The 12862-nt window shown below is 35.7% G+C and overlaps 1 protein-coding gene across 17 annotated transcripts in view; it reads left to right on the top strand.

The window, feature by feature from the left end:
* The window catches only part of USP25 (ubiquitin specific peptidase 25), a 396463-nt gene that overhangs the window by 333929 nt on the left and 49672 nt on the right, over nucleotides 1–12862 (top strand). For 2 of the 17 annotated variants that reach the window (XM_065063714.1, XM_065063744.1), the window contains one exon: nucleotides 12586–12659. The exons of the other annotated variants lie outside the window; for them this stretch is intronic. The gene's annotated coding sequence lies outside the window, so the exon portion shown is untranslated. The remainder of the gene's footprint in view (nucleotides 1–12585; nucleotides 12660–12862) is intronic. 17 annotated transcript variants of the gene reach the window in all.

The following is a 12862-nucleotide window of genomic DNA, read 5'->3' as shown; positions in this document are numbered from 1 at the left end:
TTTCATGTATGTAGATGACAAACGTTGTCCAGAGGAGCTTTGGAAACATCTCATCTTTGAACTCTTTGTTGAGTGCTGGTCATCTGAAGCTGAGTGTATTAAAGCTTTAAGGACACAGTGTTCTAGAAGTGTAGGTAGGAAGAGCGCTGAAGAGGCAGAACTAAAATAGAAAGTAGGATACTTCACTCAAGTCAAACTTATTGAAAACTTAGCAATAATGACAATCCTGGGAAAACTGCTGTTTAGAAATGAACACAAGCCTGAATAACCAGGAGTATAAATTGAAATGTAGACACTACATGAGAGTAGGAACAAACAGTGAGTTTTTTATTTCTCTTTTTCTTTTTCTTTTTCTTTTTCTTTTCTTTTTTCTTTTCTTTTTCTTTTTCTTTTTCTTTTTCTTTTTCTTTTTCTTTTTCTTTTTCTTTTTCTTTTTCTTTTTCTTTTTCTTTTTCTTTTTCTTTTTCTTTTTCTTTTTCTTTTTCTTTTTCTTTTTCTTTCTCTTTCTCTTTCTCTTTTTCTTTCTCTTTCTCTTTCTCTTTCTCTTTCTCTTTCTCTTTCTCTTTTTCTTTCTCTTTCTCTTTTTCTTTCTCTTTTCCTTTTCCTTTTTTTTTCTTTCTCTCTCTCTCTTTCTCTTTTTCTCTTTCCCTTTTTCTTTCAAGTCCTTACTATATTATTGATGGGATGGAGCTCGAGGTCACACAAAGCACTGTGGAAAAAGGTAGACTTGAGGCACAAATTCATTGTAGTGATGGAAAAGAAAAGAGACAGACTGTCAACTCTTGATACAAATGTTTTTAAAGGCTTCTCAGGGCACTCTGGCAATTTGCTGTGTACTCCATCTTCCAGACTTTCAGAGCAGTCTGGGAGTTGCCTATTTTGCATTATTTAAGCTATTTGTGGATTCGGCCTCCTCCCCGCCTCCCCGCCCCGTATTTACACTAATCTATAGAACAGAATTACCAGTCCAATTTTTTTGACATACAGAAAAGTCTAAGAAAGAGAGAGAACAAGGCCAAGATCTTCAAAAGTATCCAAATTCCATGTGAAAAGTTTTTGGTATCTTGCTATTTTTGTGAATCTGTGGCCCAGGGGTCAGAATATAGTTGGTAAAGTAAGTGATCTGGGCTGGAATGAAGGATTTAATCTACATCTGCCATTTCAAGGCCGGTACCCTAAACACTAAGGCCTCTTTTTGGGATTTTATTGTGTTGATCATATAATCTTCCTATAAACATCATTTCAATTTTGTAATTGGTGTGCCACAATTGTAGACATTTGATTTGGCAATTGTTTTCTAGATAGATTTCACTAACATATAGTAGAAATTTTTGCCTAAATAATTAATTCTAAAATATGTCTAGACATAAATACAGAAAAAATTCCATATTGAGAGAGTTAGTTTTCCAAAAGCAGAATCTGATCTTTTTATGTTCCTAACACTGTCTACCTCAAATGTATTATTCTTCTTATTATTATTAGTATTATTTTTTTTCACAAGACAGTGTAATATTATTCATGACAGAACAGGTGGAACTACCTGACCTCTCAACAAAAAGTTGTATAATGTAGAAAGCTTTTTTCTTGTTTTGGGGAATAAAGAGCAACTTTGCCACACTGTTATTGTCTGTGCAAAACACATTGTTAAACTGTTAGTTGAACACCTGAATTCACTTTAAATTCAGCATGGGCACTTTTACAATAATGATGCCTTAATATTTTAAGTTTCCTAGGGCAATTTCTCCTGAAGTGTGATCTTATGGGTAACAGTGATAATTACGAAATTTGTTACATTTGAAACACTAACTGCTTGTACATAATGGTTATTAAAATATCTTCTGTAGCATATATGAATTGTAAGGATGAGTGACGTAACACACGTAATAGCCATTTAGTTGAATTTCCTAACAAGAGGCGTAACCATCTGAAAAGGAATTGCAGGATTCTAGGTTTCTTTATTCATAAAGTTTGTTTCCTAGAGCAACACGGCAGAATTACTACAGTTGTGTTGATGCTGTACTGCATTCCAGCTAGTCTGTCTTTAATAAGGAGAGAGCGAAGCATTGAGGTGGTGTGATGAGACTTACTGTGCAGCAGACACTATTAACATCTGAGGCCTTTATCTAATACTTTTGTCTTCGTTCTCCAGCCCAAAGCCTGCAGACCCATCTCTGGTATGCAGTTTCAACCTCATATCTGAACTGCAAGCCTTCATTCGAACCTTTTAGTGCAGAGCCAAAAACAGGTGCAAGTAGATCAAATGCATACTTTTAATTAAGGTGTTCATTTCTGAAACTGTACAGCACAGGCTGTGGTAACTGTGCATACTTTACCGTGAAGCATCTGTAATAAAATAACGTACTGTATAATGTCTGCACTGTGCAGAAGATAGATAGTCTTTTCCTTTCACACGTGTGCATTTGGCTTATCTAATGTAAGAAAACATCTTCTCAAGACAAATATGCCACTGCTCGCCTTTTGAAAAATACTCACTGAAGGCATGAAAGGGCACAGAGAATGTTTTCTCAGCACGAACAAATTTCTTGTTACATAACTTCTTTGGCTTCAAAAATCAAGCAAGCTGTTGATTTTATACCGGGATTTTGAACCTGCCAACTCTGACAGATTCACATAATAATTTAACTATTGTTCAGTTGTATTACAGCAAATCTTTTCGTTTCCTTGAACCTTGTCCTCCAGGTAAGATTCAAACAATGCTTCCTCTTCAAAGGTGTGTCTTTCAGAAATTAATGTGAAAGTCAGATTGTCTATGCTCCAATAGAACTAGTTAAATATATTTTTAATTACAAGTGAGAAGTAGGTAAGATTTTGAGATTATGAATAGAGAGACCAAAAGGAAAAGAGCATTTCAGGCTATTGTGTGTAGAGATTTTTGAGGTTTTGTGTTGTCAATAAAGCAAAAAAACATTACTGTAAACTACATTAACATTTTATAAATATGTGTAAGTGAATTCAGATATTTTTCTGCTGATTACTCTGAAAGTTTTTTTTTTTTTTCTTTTCTATATTCTAAACAACACAGGTACCATACTTTCATAATCAGAGCTTCATTAAAATGCTTCTTATGTGTGCCGTTGGGTGGATAAAGGAGTGACTTTTTATGTTTCCTGTTGTTTTTTTATATTTAAAAGGTGCTGTAAATAGGATTTTATTTGCAGTTGTGTTATAGACAATCATAAAAGTACTCTAGACAGCCTGCTACAGATTTCAAACAAATGTTTAAGCTCTTCCCCGTAGTTTTACTTAGAATCATATAATAATTTTGGTTGTAAAAGAGGTTTAAGATGATGAAGTCCAACCGTTAAACTAACACTGCTAGATCCCTCTCAACTATGTCCCTAAACAGAACGTCTACATGTCTTTTAAACACCTCCAGGGATGGTGACTCCACCATTTCCCTGGGCAGCCTGTTCCAGTGCTTTACAACCCTTTCCATGAAGAAATTTTTCCTAATATTCAAGCTGAACCTTCCCTGGTGCAACTTGTTATCTGGGAGAAGAGACCAACACCCTCCATGCTACAGCCCCCTTTCAGGTAGCTGTAGATAGCCATAAGGTCTCCACTCAGCCTCCTTTTCTCCAGGCTAAACAGCCCCAGTTCCCTCACCTGCTCCTCATCAGACTTGTGCTTCAACCCCCTCACCAGCTTTGTCAACCTGCTCTGAACTCTCTCCAGCATCTCAATGTCTTTCTTGCAGTGAGGGGTCCAAAACTGAACACAGGATTCGAGGTGGGGCCTCACTGGTGCCGAGTACAGGGGGAGTACTTCTGTAGTGCTTTATGAAATTATTGGTCGGTATCCTGATCATCATTCCTTAGCATCTCTGATATGTGAAACAATTTGAGACCATGCCCTTAGACTTACCTTACAATAAACACAGGGGAAGATCTTCATCAGCCAAAAGATGTTTTTGGTTGGAGATTTTTTTTTTCAGTTTTAAACTGACCAGACTCTTCCCACATGGGTGTGCTTCCAAATCTCTTCCAAATTAAACAAAGTAAACAATAGCAATATAAGTGCATCTTATTTATCCTTTCTTGCTTTTTCCTCATGAGAATCTTTAAACGAGGCCTTCAAATATTCTGTGAGGAAGAAATGTGTTTAGATGCACAGCCTGCTTTCTCAAGTGACCTGGACTGATTACAGATTTAACTGTAATCGTTTGACAATAGAACACTTGTTCCTAATCTTCCTCAAAGATGTCATCTTTGGAGGGAACTTGATTGGAAGCATATTTTATCCCACCGGTTTACTCCCTCAGTTCTAGAAAAAAAACAGTAAATTGTAATTCAAGCTGCTTTTAGAACTTTTGATCTGTAAACACATGTAGCTGTATAGCTTTTTTCCCATGCTCCAAACTGGTCCTTTAAAACCTGTTCATTACCTATTCAGTGACCATGTTGCCTATCTTATAACTGTGTTTTTAAATAAAAATAAATATCTCATAATAATGACAGGAATGAAAATAAGCCCCATTCCAAACCATACAGATCTTAGCACATCTTACAGCTTCTTATGTACAAAACTGTTCCATGAAATTGTTAATTAACTTTAGGAGCATTAGTTTAATCTAACTGTAATTTCTCATTGCAGCTAACATCAAAGTTATTAAATTGGTTGCAGTATTTCATATATATATATATATATATATATATATACATATATATACACACATGTGTATTTGTAGGCATACCTACATAGCAACCAAAGGTTTCCAAGGTTCGAATTACTGTTGTTGGGTTTTTCCTCCTCAAGTGCATTATGATCAGATACAGTAATATTGAAGAATAACACTGAGAAAAGGAAGCCTTAGAAAATGTCAATGAGCATGTAACAAAATGGGCATGAAATGCTTCTGTACCATGACCACAATCACTTCCCAGGCTGGTAAATAAGTGGAGTTTTGGAAGACTGTTGTACAGTTGCCACTAGTTAAGAATAAAATAACACAAGATACACAACAGTTTCAAATACTATTCTAAACCCTTCAAATGGTATAGCACTAGCCACAGTATGCTGAGAGAAGGTGAATGTGCGTTAGATTATTGCAACTTTTTAACAGAAAGTGCCTAGAGCTGACAAAACAGATTGGTATTTTGTAATGAAAGTGAATACTGTGTATACTTTCATTGACAAGGTTCTGCACTTAGGAGTACAGCACAGATGGTATAAGCAATGAATACTTATGTCTGACTGTAATTGATCCTATCAACAATGACATACCTTTAACTGGGTTGTATCACTTTACGTCACATATGGTTAATTAAGAAAGAAGGGCCCAAATACACTAAGGAGATTTTTATGTTTATACTTAGGAAAACAGTCTAGACAGGTGTTAATGTAAATGAAGTTAGTACTTGTCAAAGGTGAAATTCTCCATATGTAGCCCTGCTTCAGTCTCCAAATAAATATAGTTTGGCTATGTCTACATTAGCAAGTAGTGTGGAGCAGTGGGACCTGATCTGCAGAGTGAAAAGGTCGGTGCTGAGTATCTCACGTCCCCATCAAAGGGACCTGATGGAGCAAGAAGGTTGCTTCAGGCTGCCTCTATTCTGGTCTGACTGACTGAATGCCCAGGTTTAGATTAATTCCTTGTATTTAGTGACTTGCTGTGTATTTTGGTGAGCTACTCTATTTTATCTATAAAACAAATTGTGCCCTTCATTTCCAGCATCCTTCAACCTAAATTACAAGAGATTTGCTCCCTTCAACAATCACAGAATCATAAAATGTCCTATGATGGAAGGGACCCGCAAGGATAATCGAGTTCAACTCCTGTCCCTGCATATGACAACTCCACAGTTCACCCCATGTGTCTGAGAGTGTTGTCCAGTCTCTTCTTGAACACTGTCAGATTTGGGGCCGTGACACCTCCCTGGGGAGCCTGTTGCAGTGCTCCACCACCCTCTGGGTGAAGAACCTTTTCCTAATGTCCAACCTAAACCTCCCCTGGCACATCTTCCTGCCATTCCCTTGGGTTCTGTCACTGGTCGCTTAAGAGAAAAGGTTGGTGTCTGCCCCTTCCCCCTCTCCTCCAGGCTGAAGAAACCAAGTGAATCCTTTCTAGCGTGCCTCCTGAATAGCCATCACAGTCATTCATTGTCTTTCGCTGTACTGTACTGAAGCACGGCGGTACAGTACAGCATCATATAGTAATGTTTGTATTATTTTTTTTTTTTTTGCATGTGCATATATTTGGAATGGTCCTTAGTTGAGGAGTCTGTCTCTTGTAAAAATGCTATTGGAAAATTACATGTCTTAAACCCTTTAATTTTATGGATGTACTTTCCATTGCAAAGCACACCTTTGGTTTCTCCAACATGGAAAATGATATGACAAAACAGAACTTGATGTCATTCCAATTTTGGTTCTGGAGGTCTCCATAGGTATGAATTCTGTACATCAGCTCTAATTTCAGTGTTCTACTTCACCTTTTGCTCTGCTTTTGAAAATTCCCACAATAGTTTTATCACGAAATGTGTAGTTGTGTAGTTCTACTTCTACATCAGAACCCAGTGGCCACCAGTGGCTGCCCCAGAAGCAAATCTCAACCATTTTCTGAGATGAACCTGCAATGAGGGCTCTTGGGGGTTAAACGACTGCTGAACTATGTATTCTTCTTGGCTTATTGTTCTTCCAAAACAACGTGTTTAGGTGTTTTTGTTTGTCTGTTCATTTGTTTACAAAAGAAAAATTATTGAGGCCCTGTCAGACCACACTTTACCATTCTTGATAGAAGGTACTTTCATGCTACTCAGCCCTTTATCAACAAGGTGTATTTTTTCCTGCCTTTTTTTTTTTTCTTTTTTCTTTTTTCTTCTGGCAGACAGCATTATTTTTTATCTGGTAGTTTCCTCCTGCTTGCAGAGGAAAATCTTGTTTCTGTCTCTATCCTTAACCCAACTGGATGTTCTGAAGGAGATCTCCATTTCACCTCATGTGATTTTTATCAGCTTCTTCCACTTGAAAACATTTCAGTTGCTTGAAAACTTTAAGTTGTCACTGCTGAAACACATACTTTGTGGATGTCATGCCTAAACTTTCCATCCATCCTAGCTGGCTATGTAATTTCTACTTTTTGATTAGCATCATTAGTTTTGGAAGCAGAAATGTTCATGTCATTTTCAAGTTAACATCATCTTAGTTGTGATAACCATTAGCCGGCCACCTAACATTTGAGTGGTCCAATATTTCTTTGACTGCTATCAACTTTATAAAAAAAAGGTGTGCTAAAAATTGCATTCAGTTATTAAATATATAATATCAAAAGCATTATAATTTAGGATACACAGGGCTGTTGTGTAACATGGGATCTTGTATATATTAGACAGCATCTAACAGTAACTGAAAGAAACCCTCAAACTCTTCCCACGCTTTAAGAAACTGACATTAAGTCATCATGATAATTAGTCTTGCCATGGAAGGATTTTTTTCAAAAATAGTTTATTTTAAAAACTAATTTAATATATTGTAAAGTAGTTTGATGTGTATTTCTCTTTAACTTAAAGGCTAGTTTAAACATCACAGAACATTGGTGCATGATTTAGAAATAAAAGAAGCCTGACACATGGAATAGGCACCAAAAAGCACATTTTCGCTCCTGATCATTGTAGACTGTTTTAGATTTAATTCTTCTGTTTCCATTTGTGTTTGTATGCTCAAAATGAATGCAAAAGTTCTATTTTTCTGTTCCTCTGTAAAGATATCTGGCATTTTAGGAATGCTTATTCTGAGGTTGCTTAAACAGAGTGAAAAAAATAGCAGTTGTAGCAACCTAAAAGGAATGGACTGAAGTGGATACAGTAACAGCATTAATTTCCAGGTTCAGTGGGAAGTTTTAATATATTGTTCAGGTATTTTTCAGATAGCTTCCAATTGATTCTTAGTACTATAAAGTGTGTACTAAAGGATCTTGCTAAACCAGAGTTTAAATTAAAAGGATTGGGTAGCCTGTTAGTATTTCAAATCAGCAATGCAAAACGTCCTGTATTCTAGAAAACACTGCCTTTATGTTGTGTTACTGTAGGGCCAAACCTGCTGTGCGTTGTTTCCATTGAAGAAGTAGAGGGTCTCCACTGTGTGCTTCCAAATAACAGCCAGTGTCCTCAGCATAATATAACATTATTTCTGTAAAATATTTTGTTGTTCCTGAGTAGCAAATTCACTTTCCATGCACATTTTAACAGATAGCACAAAGAAACTATGAGAATGTCATCAAATTTGAAACCAAGCATCACTGATGGGAACCATACTAGAAGATATTCTTCCCAGTGCTTATGAAGATAGAAATGGTGAGATACACTGCAAAAGGACAGTCTGGAAAAAGAGCAGCAGCTTCTAAGTGAAAAGCGAAGTCTGGGGAGGTCATTAACAAGCAGAAGAAAAACAACAAGCCTATTTGTCTATTAAGCATATCTTATGATTTATTTGATGCAATTTGATACTTGTGTTTCTTTCACTCAAGTTAGAAAGAAGGAAAATCTGGGAATTACATCAATTTTTAAAAGAAAAAAAAGTTGGATCAAGCAGTCTGGCTAATCTTAAATAGTCTTCCATGTATCAGTTAAAGATACGGTGGATCTGAAATTTACAAAATAATGAATTTTGCTCTGTCATATTTTCTGCTTTTGCCCGTTCTGTTTCAGTAAAGATAGAATATATTCCCAGCATTTTATGGCAGTGTTGATAAGTGGGTAATAGATAGCAAAATAGGAGAAGATTTTTATACACTTCCGTGAACTCTTTCATGTATTTTCATTTAAAAAGTCTTCCCCCTAATTATTAAGGGATTCACACTGATCCAAGTGAGAAGAGTCTTCAAAGAACAGATAAAGAAAGAAACAAGTAAATAGAAACAACATTAAGAAGAAACATCTAAAGGACATCTAACATTTGTAGTTATTGCTCATCAATTCTGTCTGAAGAGAGAAACTTATTTCACGTGGAAATCTAAACAATTTGGTTAAGTGGGAAATATTAACTGCTTAGCAGGGCAAGAGAAGGGCAATATAAAGCTTCAAAGCTAAAATAACATTTGCAAACATTCTGTCCTTGTTCCACCAACAAATATTTTAAGGTCATTTTAATGTCAATGTAAACAAAAACCAAACCAAACCAAACCACCCCCCTCTTCACCCCCCCCCCCCCCCAAAAAAAAACACAACAAAACAACAACAAAAAAAAAAACAAACAAAAAAGACCAAACCAACCAACCAAAAAATACTGAAAACAAACCCAAGCCAAACCAAACAAAAACCTGCAAACAAACAAACATAAACATCACAAAAGCCGCAAATGCAAAAAACTCTTTTGAATGGTGACTGGTTAAATTAAAATAAGATTTTCTGGGACCTTTAACATGAAATTTCATCATTTTAGGAAATACATTTTTGGAAAAATTGACACTTTAACTCTCAGGCTCTTCATTCATAAGCTGCTTCTCTGCTCCAGCACATATTCACCTTGAGTCATTGTACCTTGCTTACATTTCCCACTATGTTGCTGCATGTATCATGGCATCTTTTTTGTTCTGCCAGTGCATTCTACTCTCTGCATAATTCCCTGCCATTGACAATAATGTTACTCCTGTGCAGCAAGAACCTGCAATCTCTTCTTTGAAATACTTTTAAACTCACCTATTGCCCAGCCTCCTCTAAAATGCATAATCTCATTGCAAACTTGAAACAGCCATTTACTGCAATGGTTGACAATTCTTTGAGCTATTAATTCTAAAATGGCCAGTTTTATACCTTTGTGATTCACTGGGAGTGAAATTAAATAGCATAAGGAAGCTGAAGAGCCAAACAAACAAAATTGTCAGTTACACCACTAACATTTGAAGTTACTTGTGTTTATCAGTCTTGATTCTGTTTGGTGACCCATTTTTTATAATCAACTCTCAAGCCTACTTGACTGTGGTCTACAGCAATGGTCTTCCATATTCTTCACTCCTAACCTTTCTAGGACAACTTCAATGTCTCTGACACCATGCTGAGAGAGTGCATCTTCTCATGAGTAATAAACTCTCAAGCCCTGTTTATAAGACTTAGTCACGAATCCATCAGTCCTGGTAATGTTGCTATAGCAAGGAAAAAGGAGTTCTATAAAAATTAATACCAAGGTATTTGGTTACCAAGGCTTTCTGGTTTGAGAAGGAGCTGGTTCATGGACTCTAGCAGAAGAAAGTAGTACATAAATCATATACTGTTGACTAAATCACTAAGATTGCAGCCTAGAGCATTTTTCTTGGTGGGAATAGAAGTAATTTTGGTATAATGCTAGTATTTCAGTTTAAGTCTCCTTGTAATAACTTTTTTTCAGGCTACCATCATCTTCTGGCCCTTATTGTCAAATATCGAAATGAAGACTAATATAATGCAGCACTCAGTATAGGAAAGAAGACAAAGATCCTACAATTGGAAATTGAATTTACATTTGTTTCTTTTTGTCCAGTTCCCTTCATTCCTCCCCATTCCTCCCCCTTCCCAATGCCAGTTTTTGCAAACAGTTAATTGTTAGGTATAAAATAAAACAGTATTTATGGGTTAAATATAAATTTGAGTGAGCTACAGGAATAAAAAAGTTTAGAAATTCACACTTAAATATATGTGGGTTTACAAAAACATGAAAAATATCTTTTCAAGATATTGTTGGACAAGTGGTCCCAGAATTATTTGGCATTGTTATCTTTGCATTGTTGAATCCTGTTTGATAAAAACCATTGAAAAACTACTGTTTTGGTTTGGTTTGTTTGTTTTGGTCTTGGTTCAGTTTTGGTTTTGTTTTAGATGTTGATTCTTTTAATGCAGAGTGGTTTTGGTGGAGGAAGAGCAGGAAATATATTTTTTTTTCTTTTTAAGTTTTGTGTAAATTTCTGACATTTGTCTAATTTTAAAAACCTAGTAGAATTGAACCATTGAGACTGCTGCATAGTCTCTGCAGAAGTTTGTGACTCACAAAAGTAATGAGAAATGTAACACTAGTTTTAGAACTAAAACATTGCTTCTGTTTGTGATTCTGCATTCACTGGACTTTCTATTTCAGCTTCCATTATAAACCATATTTGTAGAGGTTTAAGAACTTTACTGAAAACTTTGCTCTGGGTGAAAAACTAACATTAGAGCTCTAGTGCTTGGAATGAAGTTGCCTTTTCCCCCCAGATTTTGAGAAAGGAAACTTTGTGAGCCTTAATTCTGTATTAGCTCAGGATGTTATTTAGTGTTTCTATAACTCAAAAAGATACTTAGTAACATTGATTTTTTTTATTTGTTTTACTGCTTGAAGGATTTCTTCATGTTTTACTCTGTATGTTGAACAATCATCAGTGGCAATGGAGGTTCTAGTAATAAATCAAGAGGATAACAGATTTTAGTCTTAAGGAGCTACCTAGCTATTAAAAGACTGGAATACTGGAGTTGTCTTTTCTTCACTAGATACATGTTTGGCAATTAAAACAATTTTTTCCCAGAGCATCAAGGGTAGAATATGATCCTCACAGAGCTATCTTGTCATTGCATTATTGCAATATGTTGTTGACCAATGCTCTTAATATGCTGAGCAGTCATTTCATGTTGGGGATGATCTGTTTTTCAAACCAGTGTAAAAATGTCCGAAGTTGGGTAAATCATATTTGGACATCTTGGGAGGCAAAGGCAGATCCTAACTGGTTGTTCACTTACAGCACAGAGATAGAGCCCTTTTCATTGTTCAGCTGAAACAGTTATTCTGGATTTACTCTTCAGTCTGAAATGCAAACATATGAGTAAGTCAGGAGAGGAAGAGAAAAGCAGCTTTTTAACTTGGTTTTATGACCAAAGAATGTGGATCATCCTGATGGCAGGAAATATAAACCACTGTTATAGTTATGTGCTACAGAAATGATATTGTATTGGTAACACTAGTGTCATATGTTTTTATTAAATCACTGCTCATGAAGTATTTTTCAGTAAATCCTCATGGAATTACTCTAGTTTGTTTCTTGCCACAGAAGTTAACCAGGAGTTATCACTGGAGGGTTGCATGCTAGAATGAATATCAAATTCATAACAGATATTAAAAATGTTTCATATATTGATTTTAAAGGAATAACCTTTATAGCAACATTTTTGAGGTTTAATATTAATTATTGTTATGGGTTTACCTATTGATTCGGTTGCTGACCTTCAAAATATCATTAAAAAGAGTTCTGTTAGGAGGGTAATATTCTGCAGTAATCAAGGTGTCATTTGGGTTGGCTTTTTCCTGTTATTGAAGGTTTTTTTAAAAGTTTTAACTTCACTGTCTAATCTTTTTATACATGACGCTGCCATCAAGTGGCTATTGAGTAAAACCTCTGTGTTATCCATCTCTAATCTAAATTTTAGTCTTGTTTTTAATTAACACCTTGGTTTGGAAGGAGGAAATATCCTATACTTGCTAACTGACAGAAACAAATCCAGTTTATTGCTCTCTGGACCAGGTTTGTAGAGGTCGATGCTCAAAGATGCTTTGAAAGATGCTTTAAAAGAATGGGATTTCAGTGACATCAAATTTTGTTGGTATTGATTTTTACATCGGCTTCAACAGGTGTAAGGAACCTCTCTGGTCACCTTGTGAACTCTGCTGTGTCCACTTGCATTTTTAGGCACCTTAATTTGCAGGTAAATCTTTCCTTTTAATGTCTCATTTAGTCCATTCTACCAGAACTCCACAATATAGATGTAGTCTATATTCTTGTGAACGATTTTAAGACACTGGATCTAAGAGACCAGAATTAACATGGATCCTAAACTTCAGGAACTTTTCTCTCGAATCAAGAAGCTGATGAATAAATAAAATATTTTTATGACAGTGCAATAGTTGT

This window comes from Columba livia, chromosome 1 (assembly GCF_036013475.1).
Source record: "Columba livia isolate bColLiv1 breed racing homer chromosome 1, bColLiv1.pat.W.v2, whole genome shotgun sequence".
In the NCBI taxonomy this organism is placed as follows: Eukaryota; Metazoa; Chordata; class Aves; order Columbiformes; family Columbidae; genus Columba; species Columba livia.
The sequence above is the reverse complement of the archived record's forward strand: the minus strand, read 5'-3'. Positions and strand labels throughout refer to the sequence as shown.